General features: G+C 39.2%; 1 long non-coding RNA gene across 1 annotated transcript; it reads left to right on the top strand.

The window, feature by feature from the left end:
- The first annotated feature begins 893 nt into the window (after positions 1–893).
- LOC121395436 lies at positions 894–13,050 on the top strand. Its single transcript, XR_005962487.1, has 2 exons — positions 894–1,097; positions 12,781–13,050. It is a non-coding gene; the product is annotated as an uncharacterized LOC121395436 (long non-coding RNA).
- The last annotated feature ends 2,048 nt before the right edge of the window (positions 13,051–15,098 follow it).

Raw genomic sequence — 15,098 nt, 5'->3', positions numbered from 1 at the left:
TGTTGACTCAGTCCTTCCAGTCATTAGTTTGTGCATAGGGTCCACCAGGGGGCCTGCTTGACTGAAATCAGACCAAAAATTGGTCAGATATTAGTTGGGAAGGTTTGGTTTTCCTGCCCGACAAGGACCACATCTCTGTATTGATGCGGTCCTTATCCAAACTGTTGTCTCCTCTATAAGATCTGATTCTTGACTCCCAGGGCCATCAATCAAATCAGTTATATTTGGCCCTCGGTGTGGGTGTCCAAATTGGGCCCAAATTTCTTTGCTTGGCAACCTTGTTGACAAGTGGATCTGGCAGTGTATGGCCAACCTTTTTTCAAAGTCCAATGGTGCTAGACCCTACAGGAAAACCTCTTTTCTAAGTTTTTGAAGATTTACATATTTTGCTATTTTGAAGGGTTTGTCTCCTTTGAGTACTGTAGACAAAAAGTACATTACCTATTCTATGGAACTTTACCAGTGTTTGCAAGAAAGAATGCCCCTCTCCTCCTGTGTATCTCCACCCCTTTCAATAAAGGACAATACTGTCTCTACCTGCTGCTAAACTTCCATTGCACACACACACCTTGGATGGACTAAATTGCCATACATAGTTTTGCTTATTAAGATCCGATATCTCCCACCTTGAAGGGAGAGAGATTTCTATGTGTATGGCCACCTTTAGCCTTAAAGACATGAGGTTCTATTAAGAGCTCCAAAGATCAATATATAACCTTTGTCTTCATGATCAGAATTTTAATTTGGCTATAAGGCTTATCACTATGCAACTGTCTTTTGTAGTCTTTCCTAGAGTGACCCTTTTGTAGAACTGCTTCTGTCATGTCTCCAGCATAAGCCTTCAAATATGCCTTCATATTTCACAATCTATTTGCTGGGAGCTCCCTCCGCTGGACACTTGCTGTAAGTGCACGTCACTTTCTGTGTATTCATTCTACACCTTCATAAGGCTTGTGGCAGAATTTGGACTAATCAGGCTGCTGTACGCCCACCACATGACCTAGAGCGGTGCCTTGTGGGAGCCAGGACTCCATTTTACAGACCATGCTGCTGGAAGACGCACACAGTTCTGCATCTCCCTTATGATAGAATCGCTGGTAAGGAAATAGTTACACCAAAACACCTCCACAGCTGCCAGAAACCCCAGAGACATTGCTACATAGACATTTATGCCAGTATATATATATTTTATGCTGCAGTTATATGTTCATTTGCATGTTTTTATATAGTTTATTGCAAGCATACTTATATTTTCTGCTGTTTGTATTACAGATTCACCTCCTATTCCCCTTTGCTATCCAGTAAAATCTACAGACTTCAGTTCACAGTCTCTTTATTGGAGTGTGGGGAGGTTTAGCTGTATGTTGAACTACACACTGCCCCAGGGTAATCCTTAGGGAGGACAGAACAGCTTCTTATAAATCAGACAAACCATTATTTACATAGGAACATAGTGTTAAAACACACACTCAATGGTGTTAAACCTTTTGGTCTAAATGAAACCTGCCTAACTGTTAGTTGACCCAGAGGAAGGCAAAACAAAAAAAAATCTAAAGCCTCTTTAATTTGCCTTGGAGGGGGAAAATGCCGCCTGAATCAACTTTATGCTAAGAGTTAATCTTGGTAATCCTGTATTTCCTCCCTTGTTAAAAAGGCATCAAACCTTTCTTTCAAGCTATCTAATGTATCTGCTAATATAACCACTTTGGCTAGGGCCAGATGAGGCCAAAATCAGCCTATTGAAATCCGCAGGCCAATTTCAGCCCATACTGCAAAATCCACTCTCTCCATCTGGCCCTAGCCTTAAAGGAACAGTAAAACCAAAAATGTAAGCGTTTTAAAGTAATGAAAATATCATGTAATGTTGCCCTGCACTGATAAAACTGATCTGTTTGCTTCAGAAACACTACTATAGTTCATATAAACAAGCTGCTGTGGCGCAATGGTGGAAATTGAAAAACGGCTATATGGCACAGGTTCTCCTTTGAATGGCTGCCCCAATTGCTACACAGCAGCTTATTTATATAAACAATAGTCATGTTTCTTAAGCAAACACAGCAGTTTTACCAGTGCAGGGCAACACTGCATTATATTTTCATTACTTTAACCTTTTCACTGCCAGGCAATTAGGCCAAGTTGGAACTTCTATTGCCAGACCGTTTTTGAATATTTTTTGCGCTTTTACTTTAGGGGACTTTCCTGGGGGGGTCTTTTAGTTTACCCACGAAAACAAGATAATGTTTTTTTCAGGACAACCTAAGCTTTCAAAATATGCTAGAATTTAGTTGTCATTCCAGTCCTGAAAAATATAGGGGCTTCTAAGTGTATATATTTAAAAAAAAAACATGCGATACAAACGCATATATCAGAAGCATAATTTATTATATGCATGAGAACACGGCAGATTTGGAAAGTTCTGTGTCTCCTGAATGAGCCAATACCAAATATATATAGTTTTATGGAGATTTCTCACTTCTATAGATCAAAAACTCAGAAGCAGTAAACTAATTTCCAAAGCACTGCTCCACAAAACTGCATACATCTGATTTCAAGGCCAAACATTCCACTAACAGTAGGTTTACCCTAAAAAACTACCCCGAATGGGAAAGAACAGATTCTAACGAGTTCAAAATGGGTAAATATATATTTGTACTCCAAACTACCAAGTTGCAATTCTTTCCTAAAGTTAGCAGTTTTTATAAAAGTTACATTTTTGAAAAATTACCTCAAAGTGTCCAGTCTACAGCATTGTATCTCCCACATATCATTATATACCAAGATAAAGCACCCTAAATATGAATGCCCAGGGTCCTCTGAACAGTTTGATGCCTAATATGCATAGGTACACCTAAGTATGTGGCGTAAGGGCCCCAGAACGAAGACACCCCATATGAGTTATCAGTTCTGGAATTCCAAATACTGGAGAAGCCACAAAAAAGAAAGCTCTCTGATTCCAAATTAAGCAGAGAAATCCCTGTCTAAGGCAGGGTTTTTTGTTCTCATTTGGTTTGTGAAGGTGTTAGCTACTTGGTGTGTGAATTTTGGGGAGTTTTGAGTTGATTTACTTAATTTAAAATCTATTTTTATTTTGACCCAGAAGATGAGTGATTGCCAGCCCAGTTTCCTTCACTTCCTGTGGGCTACAAACATACTGACAGATCCCCTGCCCCTCCCCCTCACCTGGGTGTCAGTTTCACGTGTTTTTTGTATTTAGTTTCAGCTGAAATGTATCACTTTTTGCACAGATTGTGCGTGTGTGCTTTTATTTTTATCATTGTTTTGTAAGGAGAGAAAGCTGAAGGGAGAAGGATTTAAGAAAATAAAATCTTTTTTAGTAGCAGTGCAACTCCCAGGCACTTGCTCACATTAACCCTCCCTGCTAAAGCCTCTCATTGTTGCATTTACTTTTTGTTGATTAATAGAATTAAGATTCCTTTTTTGTGGATTGTTTTGTAAAATAATGGGAGGGAATAAAAAACAAAATTATAAAAAAAAAAATACCTCAGGCTCCTAAAGGAAAAGGAGCTAAAAAACCCGGCTGTAGCTCTGCTCAAAAGCACCAGTCACAGCCTTTGTCAAAAAGCTCCACCTCTTCTGTTTCTGCAGCCAATGTGACCCCTGCTAAAACATTTGCACAGGCAGTAGCTACCGGCAACAACCCAAGCCAAGTCACTGCTGGGGTAGAGCAGCTTACAAGGAAGCATGGGGTTAGATGTCTAATGTCAGGAGCTCATGGCATAGAGGCTTACATAAAAGCTGCAGCTGAAGAGGTGGGCCCCTCTAATAGTGGCATCAAGTAAAATGTATGGGAAAGCCATAATATTTGCGCCTATACTAACTGCAGTGTATACGCTGGTGCAGAGAGGCATCACAGTAGGGGGTAGATATATATCCCTGTAGAACCCCTAGAAGGATTAGGCATAAAGATAGTCTTATCTAATTTGCCCCCCTTCCTGCAAGACTACTTATTGCTACCCCACCTGAAAGCCCTTGGTGAAATAAAGTCAACTATTTCTAAACTTCCCTTGGGTTGTAAGGAGAGCAGATTGAGACATATCCTCTCTTTCAAATGGCAGGTGCGATTACTTTTGCCTCGGGGTCAAGATACTATTGAGGGGTGCTTTGGTGTTCCATTTGAGGGGGTGCTGTATAAAATTTTTTACAGCACAGAAGTAGTGAGGTGCTTCCTTTGCAAGAACCTGGGGCACCATCGCCAGAGTTGCCCCAAAGGGCATATTTAGACCACAGCCCCTGTTCCTGCCCCCAGTACCTCTAATGCAACATCATACACTGCCACCTCTATTGCTGCAGGCTCCTCAAGAGAGAAATCCCCTTCAGTAAAGAAAATCAAGGTGGTTATTACACTACCCACCTCTGAAACCTCCAAGCCTCTTCATTCAGGTTATCTAAGGCTGGAGCCTGCATTTCAACTTCAGCAAAAGAGAAGGGGAGGAGGAATGTCAATGCATCCCCCAGTGCTGCAGTTGTTCTTGCCAAAAAACAACTTAACCCTGTTATGAGCACTCCTATGGGTGTGGGGGTACCGGTGGTTGTAACAACTGTCGTGGGAGCAGAGAGTAGCATTTCCTCTTCGAATGACAAGGAAAAGAGAAAATTTAAATTCAACAGGCTGATACCTGAGGAATGGGTTTCAGTGGTCAATGATGGAACACCCCCATCCAAAGGCAAAAAGGGCAGCAAAACATCTGCTCCTCATACAGTGATATTGTCTGGTAAAACTGTTTGATGCAATCAACTGATGCCAGACCATGCACCTAAAGACCCAGTTGGGGAAGAGGAGATAAATGGTCTGAAGAAATTTGAACAGGGGATTATGGGTCTCCCCATAGAGTCGGGGGTGCTGCATCTGTCTCCAACAGAGGATCTTCCCCTGGAGTATAAAGGGACACCTAATGAAACCCCTGCAGAGTGGGACGTTAGTATTCCTGAGGTTGAGCTTTGGGAACTACACCCAGCCTCAGTGTTTAGTACCCCAGGATATTTCACTCCAAGAAATGGAGAATATTGGGACAACCCCCATACAGGATCCTGCAGACAATGCTGCAAGGGAGGATAATGAGGCTGGAGTTGTAAATATGGAGGATAGCCAGACAGACTCTATGAGGTCTACTGTGCATGTTAAGATCTCTCCTCCATTCTCTTCCACTGATCCCAATGTTATTGCCATTCAGGAGGCAGTGGAAAGGGCAGAGGTTGCCCATCGAGCCTCTAAAGCTCCTGTTGTTAAGGAGCCAATTCCATCTGCTACCCCTGAGCCAAACACCTCCAAAAGGTGTTCCAAGTAAAATCCAAGTATTATCTGAGCCGTTGCAGGGTCTCCAGATAGCAGGTGCTTCTGATCCTTCTCCTGCAACTTCTTGTGTAGAAATTCTCAAAGCTCCAGTGGAGAGGGGGAATTATCAATCCCTTAGCCAAGAAGAGTTCATGGATGAGGGGGACATCGAAGAGGAGGTTGACACAGTTGTGCCAAATCCTTCTACCCCAATCACCCCAGCTGAGGAACTCAAGATGTTTCTTGAGAGCCCCCTTGGTGTTAAATTCGAGAAGAAGCTACATATGGCTCGAGAGAAGTGGCATGATTTGACTTTGGTGATCAGTTCTGTGAGACAATACATCAAGGTCATAAAAGAGGCCAAAAACTATGGAACTGCAGAAGATCTCCATATTGTTCCACAAAAAGTGTTTGTCTCACCAGACCTCTGTGAGGACTAAAGCATTTACTAACACACAATAATGGCTCTAAGTATAAGCACTCAATACAAATTGCTGTCGGGAGCCTTTCAGAATGTTTCAGGTACTCTCCTTTCTTCGCCAAGGAGGGTACTCTGTGAGTTTCCTTCAAGAGACCCATATCACTCAGGAGCTTGAAGCTACCTGGCATCTGGAATGGAAGGGCAGAGTCATTTTTAATCACCTCACATGGACGTCATGTGGGGTGGTGACCTTGTTCTCAGAATCCTTCCAGACAGAGGTACTGAGCGTTAATTCTGTCATCCCAGGCCGTCTGTTACATTTCCTGGTCCGGGATTCTAGTGGAACATACAATCTGATAAACTTGTATGCCCCAACTACTGGACCAGAGAGAAAGCATTTTTTTCCCATCAGCTTATATGGAGACAATTGACTCAGATGAAGCAGTGATTATAGGGGGTGATTTCAATTACACCCTTGAGGCTCGGGACCAAAATGTTCCCCAGAAAAGGGATCCATCTGGGTCAGCTTTGCGGGAACTCATTGCATACTCCTTGGAGAGAACAACACCCAGAAACAGATGCTTTCACCTATGTTAGGGTGAGGGCTGGCCGTGTGTCTCAGTCCCGAATTGATAGGCTTTATATATCAAGCCATATTATGTCACAAGTTTGGTCCAGTAATATTAGCTTGGCACCTTTCTCGGACCACAATTGTGCTTCTTTGATAGTGGCAGTTGCACCATCTCTGCCCAAAGCAGCCTATTGGCACTTTAACAACAGCTTATTAAAGGACGAAGGTTTTGCAAAGGCAGTCCGGGAAATGTGGACAGACTGGAAGGGTTATCAGGATGAATTTGCCACATGGTGGTCAATGGTGGGATGTAGGCAAGGTTCACCTAAAGCTCTTGTGTCAAGAGTATACAAAATGTTTGACTGTAGAGTTCTTCCAGATCTTCTGGGATACTCTGGGACATGATTTCCATATGATTCTAAATGAGACCCTCAAGACTGGTGAGATGCCACTTTCTTGTCGTCGAGCAGTGTAATCACTGCTACCTAAGAAGGGGGATCTCCACCTTATTAAGAATTGGCGACCAGTCTCATTGTGGATCAACAATAGTGTTTAGCCGCACACCACTTACTTGCTTGCTGGGTGCATCCGTATCCCTGGCAGCCTCCAAGCCAAATATTATACAGATATGTGAAGTGGGAAGGAGCACACCAAAAATGTCCAGGCAATGCCTTAATTCATATGCAGATTTATTGAGTGCACAAGCTTTCGGGGTCAGAACCCCTTCCTCAGGTGCATTGCAAGCTAGCCATTCATAAGTCTAGAAGGCAATGTTTGGAAGGTGGGAATCCTCTACCGGTAGAGGCTTTGTTCCGGGAGCTGGTGCATTCCCGCATCCGAGCAGAGTACACCCAAGCAGTGTTTACTGGGCTGTTGAGTGAATTTGCTGACCAGTGGGCAATAGATGGGTTGCTTTGCTCAGTATCCCCAGATTTGGTTTCTGTTAAGACAACTCTCACACTTTATATGTAAGTGCACTTTAATATAAGTGACAGATCTATTATATTCATCATCAACATCTCCTTTAAGGTGTAATTAATTTTGGTGAGCAATCACTCACCTGTAATTTGAATAATAATCCAAATACTGCAAAATCAGAACATTTACAGCATTTTTCAAGGGGCAAAAGTACAAAAATGTATGTTCACCCCAGAAAACCATATATTTTTGGAAAGTACACATTGACGAATCTAATATGGGTATTGCACGTCTTTCTATTCCAAAGTACCAAGCCGCAAAGCTTTCCTACATTTCGCAATTTTTATGACATACAAAAATCTCTTCAATACTCCAACTCTAAAGCATTGTATCTCCTCCACATTTTATGAGAAGGTAAGTAGAGACCTCGATTCTGGGATGGCAGTGGATGTGATTTACTTAGACTTTGCAAAAGCATTTAATACAGTGCCACACAAAAGGATACTGGTTAAATTAAGGCATGTTGGAACATAGTATTTGTACCTGGATAGAGAACTGGCTAAAAGATAGACTACAAAGAGTGGTGGGAAATGGAACATTTTCTAATTGGACCAGTGTTGTTAGTGGAGTACAGCAGGGCTCTGTACTAGGTCCCTTGCTTTTCAACTTGTTTATTAATGACCTGGAGGTGGGCATTGAAAGTACTGTTTCTATTTTTGCAGATGATACTAAATTGTGCAGAACTATAGGTTACATGCAGGATGCTGCCACTTTGCAGAGTGATTTGTCTAAGTTGGAAACTGGGCAGCAAACTGGAAAATGAGGTTCAATGTTGATAAATGCAAGGTTATGCACTTTGGCAAACATAGTATAAATGCAAGTTATACACTAAATGGCAGGGTGTTGGGAGTTTCCTTAAATGAGAAGGATCTAGAGGTTTTTGTGGAAACAAGTTGTCTAATTCTGGGCAGTGTCATTCTGTGGCTACTAAAGCAAATAAAGTTCTGTCTTGCATAAAAAAGGGCATTAATTCAAGGGATGAAAACATAATGATGCATCTTTATAGGTCCCTGGTAAGGCCTCATCTGGAGTATGCAGTGCAGTTTTGGACGCCAGTCCTTAAGAGGGATATAAATGAGCTGGAGAGAGTGCAGAGACGTGCAACTAAATTGGTTAGAGGGATGCAAGACTTAAATTATGAAGGTAGACTGGGGTTGTTTTCTCTGGAAAAAAGGCACTTGCGAGGGGACATGATTACACTTGACAAGTACATTAGAGGGCATTAGACAAATAGCAGGGGACCTTTTCACCCATAAAGTAGATCACTGTACCAGAGGCCACCCCTTTAGACTAGAAGAAAAGAACTTTCATTTGAAGCAACGTAGGGGGTTCTTCACAGTCAGGACAGTAAGGTTGTGGAATGCACTGCCGGGGGATGTTGTGATGGCTGATTCAATTAATGCCTTTAAGAATGGCTTGGATGATTTTTTGGACAGATATAATATCAAAGGCTATTGTGATACTAAGCTCTATAGTTAGTATGGGTATATAGAATTTAATTTAAAGTAGGGAGGGGTGTGTGTATGTTTGCTGGGTTTTCATTTAGAGGGATTGAACTTGATGGACTGTCATTTTTCAACCCAATTTATCTATGTAACTATATCATTATATACCAAGATAAAACACCCTACACATGAAAGTCTGGGGTCCGCTGAACAGTTTGATACCCAATATGCATAGGTACACCTAAGTATGTGGCGTATAGGGGCCCCAGAAAGAATACACCCAATACGAGTTCTATAATTCCAGATACTGCACAGGCAAAAAACTACTTTCACCCCAAAAAAACATATTTTTGGAAAGTACACATTCTGCCGAATAAAAATTTGCTAAAACTGTCTTTCTACTCCAAACTTACATACTGCAAAGCAACGCTAAAGGCAGCGGTTTTTATGATATTTATGAAAATCTCCTAAAAATATTGCAGTTGGTCGCACTTATCTCACCCAATTTCTTACATAAAAATGGAAAACACCCTAAATATTGACGTCAAGAATCTACTGAACAGTTTTATGTCAATATGCATAGATATACCAAAGCAGGTGGGCATGTGCGGACCCCAAAAAATAGTTCATAAGAATTTTCTCAGCTGTCAATTCGCATTCTGTGAACATAGCGCCCTGACTGCATATAATGTGCCATAAAACCCCCTAACAGTACAAAGACCCCGCAAAACCATATATTTTTGGAAAGTACACATTCTGTTGAATAAAAATTTGCTACAACTGTCTTTCTACTCCAAATTTACATACTGCAAAGCTACGCTAAAGGCAGCGGTTTTTATGATATTTCTGAAGATCGCCTAAAAATATTGCAGTTGGTCGCATTTATCTCACCCAATTTCTTACATACAATTAGAAAACACCATAGATATTGATGCCAAGGGTCTACTGAACAGTTTGATGAACAATATGCATAGATATACCAAAGCAGGCGGGCACGTGCAGACACCAAATAAAAATAGTGCATAAGAATATTCTCGGCTGTCAATTCACCTTCTGTGAACATAGCACTCTGACTGCATATAATGTGCAGTAAGACCCCCTAACAGTACAAAGACCCCCAAAACCATTTATTTTTGGAAAGTACACCTTTTGCCGAATAAAAATTTGCTAAAACTGTCTTTGTACTCCAAACGTACATACTGCAAAGCAACGCTAAAGGCAGTGGTTTTTATGATATTTCTGAAAATCGCCTAAAAATATTGTAGTTGGTCGCATTTATCTCAAACAATTTCTTACATACAATTGGAAAACACCCTAAATATTAACACCAAGGGTGTACTGAACAGTTTGATGCCCAATATGCATAGATATACCAAAACAGGTGGGCATGTGCGGACCAAATGAAAACAGTGCATAAGAATTTTCTCAGCTGTCAATTTGCCTTCTGTGAACATAGCGTCCTGACTGCATATAATGTGTCGTAAGACCCCCTAACAGTACAAAGACCCCCCAAAACCATATATTTTTGGAAAGTACACATTCTGACGAACACAGTATTGCTAAAAATGGGCAAGCATAAAACTGCAATAAAAATGACAAAAAATTAAATACAATTAGGAAAATCAACAAAATAACTGATCTAACAGCGTGGTTAGTGGTCAGAATGCTTGATCCAGTAGTCACGCTCTGAAATCTAAAGTTTTTAGGGAAATAACATAAGGGAAACTTAGAAAATTAAGAACTAAAAAAAAAACCTATAAGTGTGTGTTTGTGTATGCATGGATGTACAGCTCTAAAATGTGCATAAATATGTGCATATGTGTAAATATGTGCAAAAGTGTGAAAAATCAAAAAAAACAAACTACTTTTACTAGTATGTGTATTGTGTATATGTAAATGCATGTATCTAAATAAGTAAAAAAAAAAAAAAGGGGCACTTACCGACTCTAGATGAAGGGGGGTCCTTTTCAGTGCTGGAGGGTCCAGGATCGCTGAGTCAGACTGACATTTGACTTTAATTTCCTAACCTTGCTAAATCTTTAAATGATTTTTTTATTTCAGAAATAAATTTGTTTTCATTATTATTCTTTATTTATAATTATTAATAATGTTTCTACAATATTCCTTAAGCTGTCAGTCAATAGGGGTTCATGTGGCTTCTCATACTATGTTATATGTGTCCATTATTTCCATTGCTTTTATTATTATAATCTATTAACAAAGAGTAGACAGTAGTAACCCCACACTATCGGATTCTTTTATTCTAAAATTTATTTAAAATTATACAGTACCCTTAAGGTGCATCAATCAGTGAAAAGTGCTTCATGCTTAGTGTAATCGATTCAATACTAGCTTAGCAACCAATTAATTTATCGATAAAACCATCAATTAATTTATGAATTCATTTAATCAGTTTATAGTTCATTAATTAAAGTGATTGTGCTTAAATATACAATCAATTAACTATGAATTCATTTTAGATCATCAATCAATTAAGGTGCCCGTGCTAATAAATATCAAATTTTAAAAAAGATTTTTTTTTAAATAGCTTTTAACCGTTTGCCAGCAATTCATGGAATAAAAGAGATTGAAAAGGAAAATAGAGTAGAGGTGGAGCTGTCCCGATTTCTCCTAACTGTTTCTTTTTCTGTCTATGCCCTGGGACACCACACGGGGAGAAAGGCTGGACACTGAGGACTGCGGTCTCACATTTTAAGCTAAGCTGTAAAAGATCTAACTAAAAAAACGCAAATCCTCAGAGCCATAGAGTAGAATTGAAGGAATGAAGAGCTGCTTCGGTATTAACCCAAACCCTTATGAGGCTATTGTGCGCCATGATCAGTGCTGAAGTCTTCTTTTTTATAAAATTTTTTTAGTTAAAATAGAAAAGAGTAGGAGTTTTGGCGACGCACATTTTGTTTATCAAGGCAGAATTGGGTTGGCTGGTCTCTGTGTCGCGCTTTAAAGCTTCTGCATGTGACATCATTCAGTTATCGCAAGAGGTGAACATCATCACTTTCGTCAGCGCGCAATCCTCTAGCATGCAGGATCCTTGCCTGTCACTCACTCATGAGTCATTAATTTGGGGGAGTTTACCAATAGAAGTCAAATATCTCTATCCAGGAGACAAACTTAATCTATATGGAAGGCTAGTTATTTGATTATATTGTATATTTACTTATATCAATTAAAATTTATCCTGGGGAGAAAAAGAGCTTTTATTAAAATCGCTGGAAAGTAACATTGTACAATAATAATGGCTGGCTATTAATACAAAAAACACAATTTGTTCTTACGCTCAGCCGTGCAGGGGTTAATTCCTCAATGCTTCGATCCTCCGCAAAGGATTACCACAAGTGTAGACTCAAAATTCTGCAGTATAGAGAAGAGCACTCAAAAAGCAGTTACTGCTAGAAAAGTATTGTATTGTATTGACTACAAATCACACAAATCATTTCGGGCTTAGCCCTTTCTCAAGGTTAATCCCAGTAAACAGCGTGAAGTCTTTTAAACACACCCATCCTCTCACCTAGTGAGTCATCAAAGTCTCCAGGTGTATCCATATCGTTAGACTAAAAAATCAAGCCAAGACCATTTATTTGCTAGAAAAATAATAAATAAATAAATACACACACTGATTCCGTGGTGTATACAACTTCACTTTCCTCCTACTTATATTGTGCAATCATTACATATATAGAAACAGGGTAGAAAAAATAGCTGGATTAAAAGTATACTTTGTAAATAAAACCAACAACAATGCTTCAATATGTAACTACTCTCCTTCACCTTAGTTACCATGTGTAACAATGCTTTGTCTATACATGTGAAACATTTAAAAACATTTAAAAACAGAAAAAATATTTTATAACCATATATCAACCCATTTAGGATAACCATACAAGGTTGTTGCTAGGTATAGCGTATAGTAACCAAAGGCTCCTCCTCAATAGAAATGTGTTGAGAAAGAGAAATTTAGTATGTAAATCAATTAGATCTTTGAAGTAATTATAGGACTAACTATGTATCACCAGCGTAACTATTTTTAATTCGTGCTTTTACCTTTATTCAGCTATATCACTGGTGAATTCTACAATCAATTCCTGCAAGAGAAGGAAAAGGACGATGAACAATAATGATAGTTGTATACATCAGTTTATAGAACTTATTACAAAAACGGTTTAAGACTCAAAGAGTCATTCATTCCATCTGGGATAAGCGTTTTAAGTTTTTTGATCCATTTGCCTTCTGCCTATAACAAGCTTGATAAAGAGCCAGAGATGGCTTGAAACGTTGCTACTATTGGTCTGTGCCATGTTTGAATAAAGGCCTTTTTATCATATTAAGAAGGTGCTGTTCTCTTTATACTGAATTGTCTACAGTGTGGGGTGGCCACCATTGAACGTGCACCAGAAACAGTGGAGGAGTTGTGTGCTGACACAGAATCATTACTATGTTCAAACAGTCTAGAATGAAAAAGACCTTGTTGCTAGGCAGATCAGTGTCTAGCAACACTTCTTCAATGCAGGCCATGCCTTCACTATGGGGGATAGAGGTGTATAGACTTTTTATATCAATCCCGCATAGGATGGTTCCTGTGGGCAATATATCCAAGTTTTTCAATCTGCAAAGTAAATCTGTTGTGTCTCTAAGACATACATCAATTTTTATGACCTCTTTTTGTAGGAAGTAATCAACATATTTAGATAATGGTTCCAATACGGAGCCCCTGCCCGAGACTATGGGTCTCCCTGAGGGGTTAATTAGAGTCTTATGCACTTTAGGTACAATATAAAGAACCGGGACTCTTGGGTTATCTGTATTTAAGAAATCTTTCTCTGTGTTGTCTATAACCGAATTTAACCATGCTTCTTCTATCAAAAGGTCAGTTTGCTTTTTTATGTCGTTAGTTGAATCAGAGCCTATTTTCATATAGTGACCCTGGGTATTAAGTTGTCTCAATATTTCATTATTATATTTATCCTTATCCAATATAACAATGCTTCCCCCTTTATCTGCTTTGCAAATAACTATATAATTATTAGACTGTAAATTACTTAATGCAGTTTGTTCCTTGTGATTCAGGTTATGCCCACTTTTTCCCCTTATTTGTTGCCCACAGATGTTTAATTTCTGAAAGCACCACATGTTCAAATGCTTGTACAGACTCATTTTCTATGTTTGGTATTAATTTTAATTTAATCATTGACATCATGATTTTTGCCAAATCTATCAGTGAACTTGGATAATTTAAGTATCAGAAAAGGAAAAAGTATTAAACAAGTATTGAAAGTAATCAACCTCTCAACTCATACTCTTACCCCCCCCCCACTGATATACTCAATAAGGGACTTTTCATCTTGACATTTTTGAAACTGTTAAGGACTTAAACTTATTCACCAGGAAGTTACTGCTTAAAAAGCACTTTGGCCAGAATAAGGATAATACAGATAAATCCCTTTCACCCACAGAAATTCAAGCCTTACATGATTGGAAGACTCACTTAAAGAGAATGAAACAACTGACATGGGTCCTGATCAATTGCTAGACAAATGGCTTAATAAACTAAAAATTAAGTCAAGGTTTACCCCTGCATCTTCCATGTGTCCAAATGTAGGGATTTTTCTCAATTTGGTAATCACAGATATCCTAAAGCTACAACCACATGTTTATGACAGTAATATATCTAATAAAGAAAGAGATATAATTCAAGAAATGCGAAAATGATGTGCAATTCAAATAATCTGATAAGGGTGGGAACGTGGTCATCTGGCCTAATGATCAATATTTGGAGGAAGCGTATAGGCAGATTTCTTCTTCCAGTTACAAAGAAATTCTAGGAGATCCAACTGAGAATTATAAACAACAATATGACGGCTATATTAAACAAGCATATAAAGACAATATAATAAACAAGAAGGAATGGCAATTTTTAACAATAGAATGTCCGAGAGTAGCAACCTTTTACCTACTACCTAAAATACACAAAAATATTGACAAACCACCAGGAAGACCCATTGTTTCGGGAAATGGTAATCTTACCGAAAAGGCCAGCCAGTATATAGACATTAGGATAAAACCCCTAGTGGAAAATTTGGAGTCTTATGCCCGTGATACCCTAGATGTTCTGAATCAAATAGATCACATAGAAGTACCCAGTGAAATGTTATTAATCACATTAGATGTGGAATCTCTCTATACATCTATAAAGCACAATATAGGCCTAGAGGCCCTTCAGTATTTCCTAAGTAAGAACATGGAGGAATCAGAGGAAACAATTCATTTTCTAGAAAAACTGCAACTAATTCGTTACTAAATTTCACAAGTTATCACCCTTACTCTTACACCCTTACACCCTTACCTTCCTCTTTGGAATTCTTTAAGGAGCAA

Source organism: Xenopus laevis, chromosome 7L (assembly GCF_017654675.1).
Source record: "Xenopus laevis strain J_2021 chromosome 7L, Xenopus_laevis_v10.1, whole genome shotgun sequence".
Taxonomy (NCBI): Eukaryota; Metazoa; Chordata; class Amphibia; order Anura; family Pipidae; genus Xenopus; species Xenopus laevis.
This window is presented reverse-complemented; position numbering and strand designations above follow the sequence as displayed.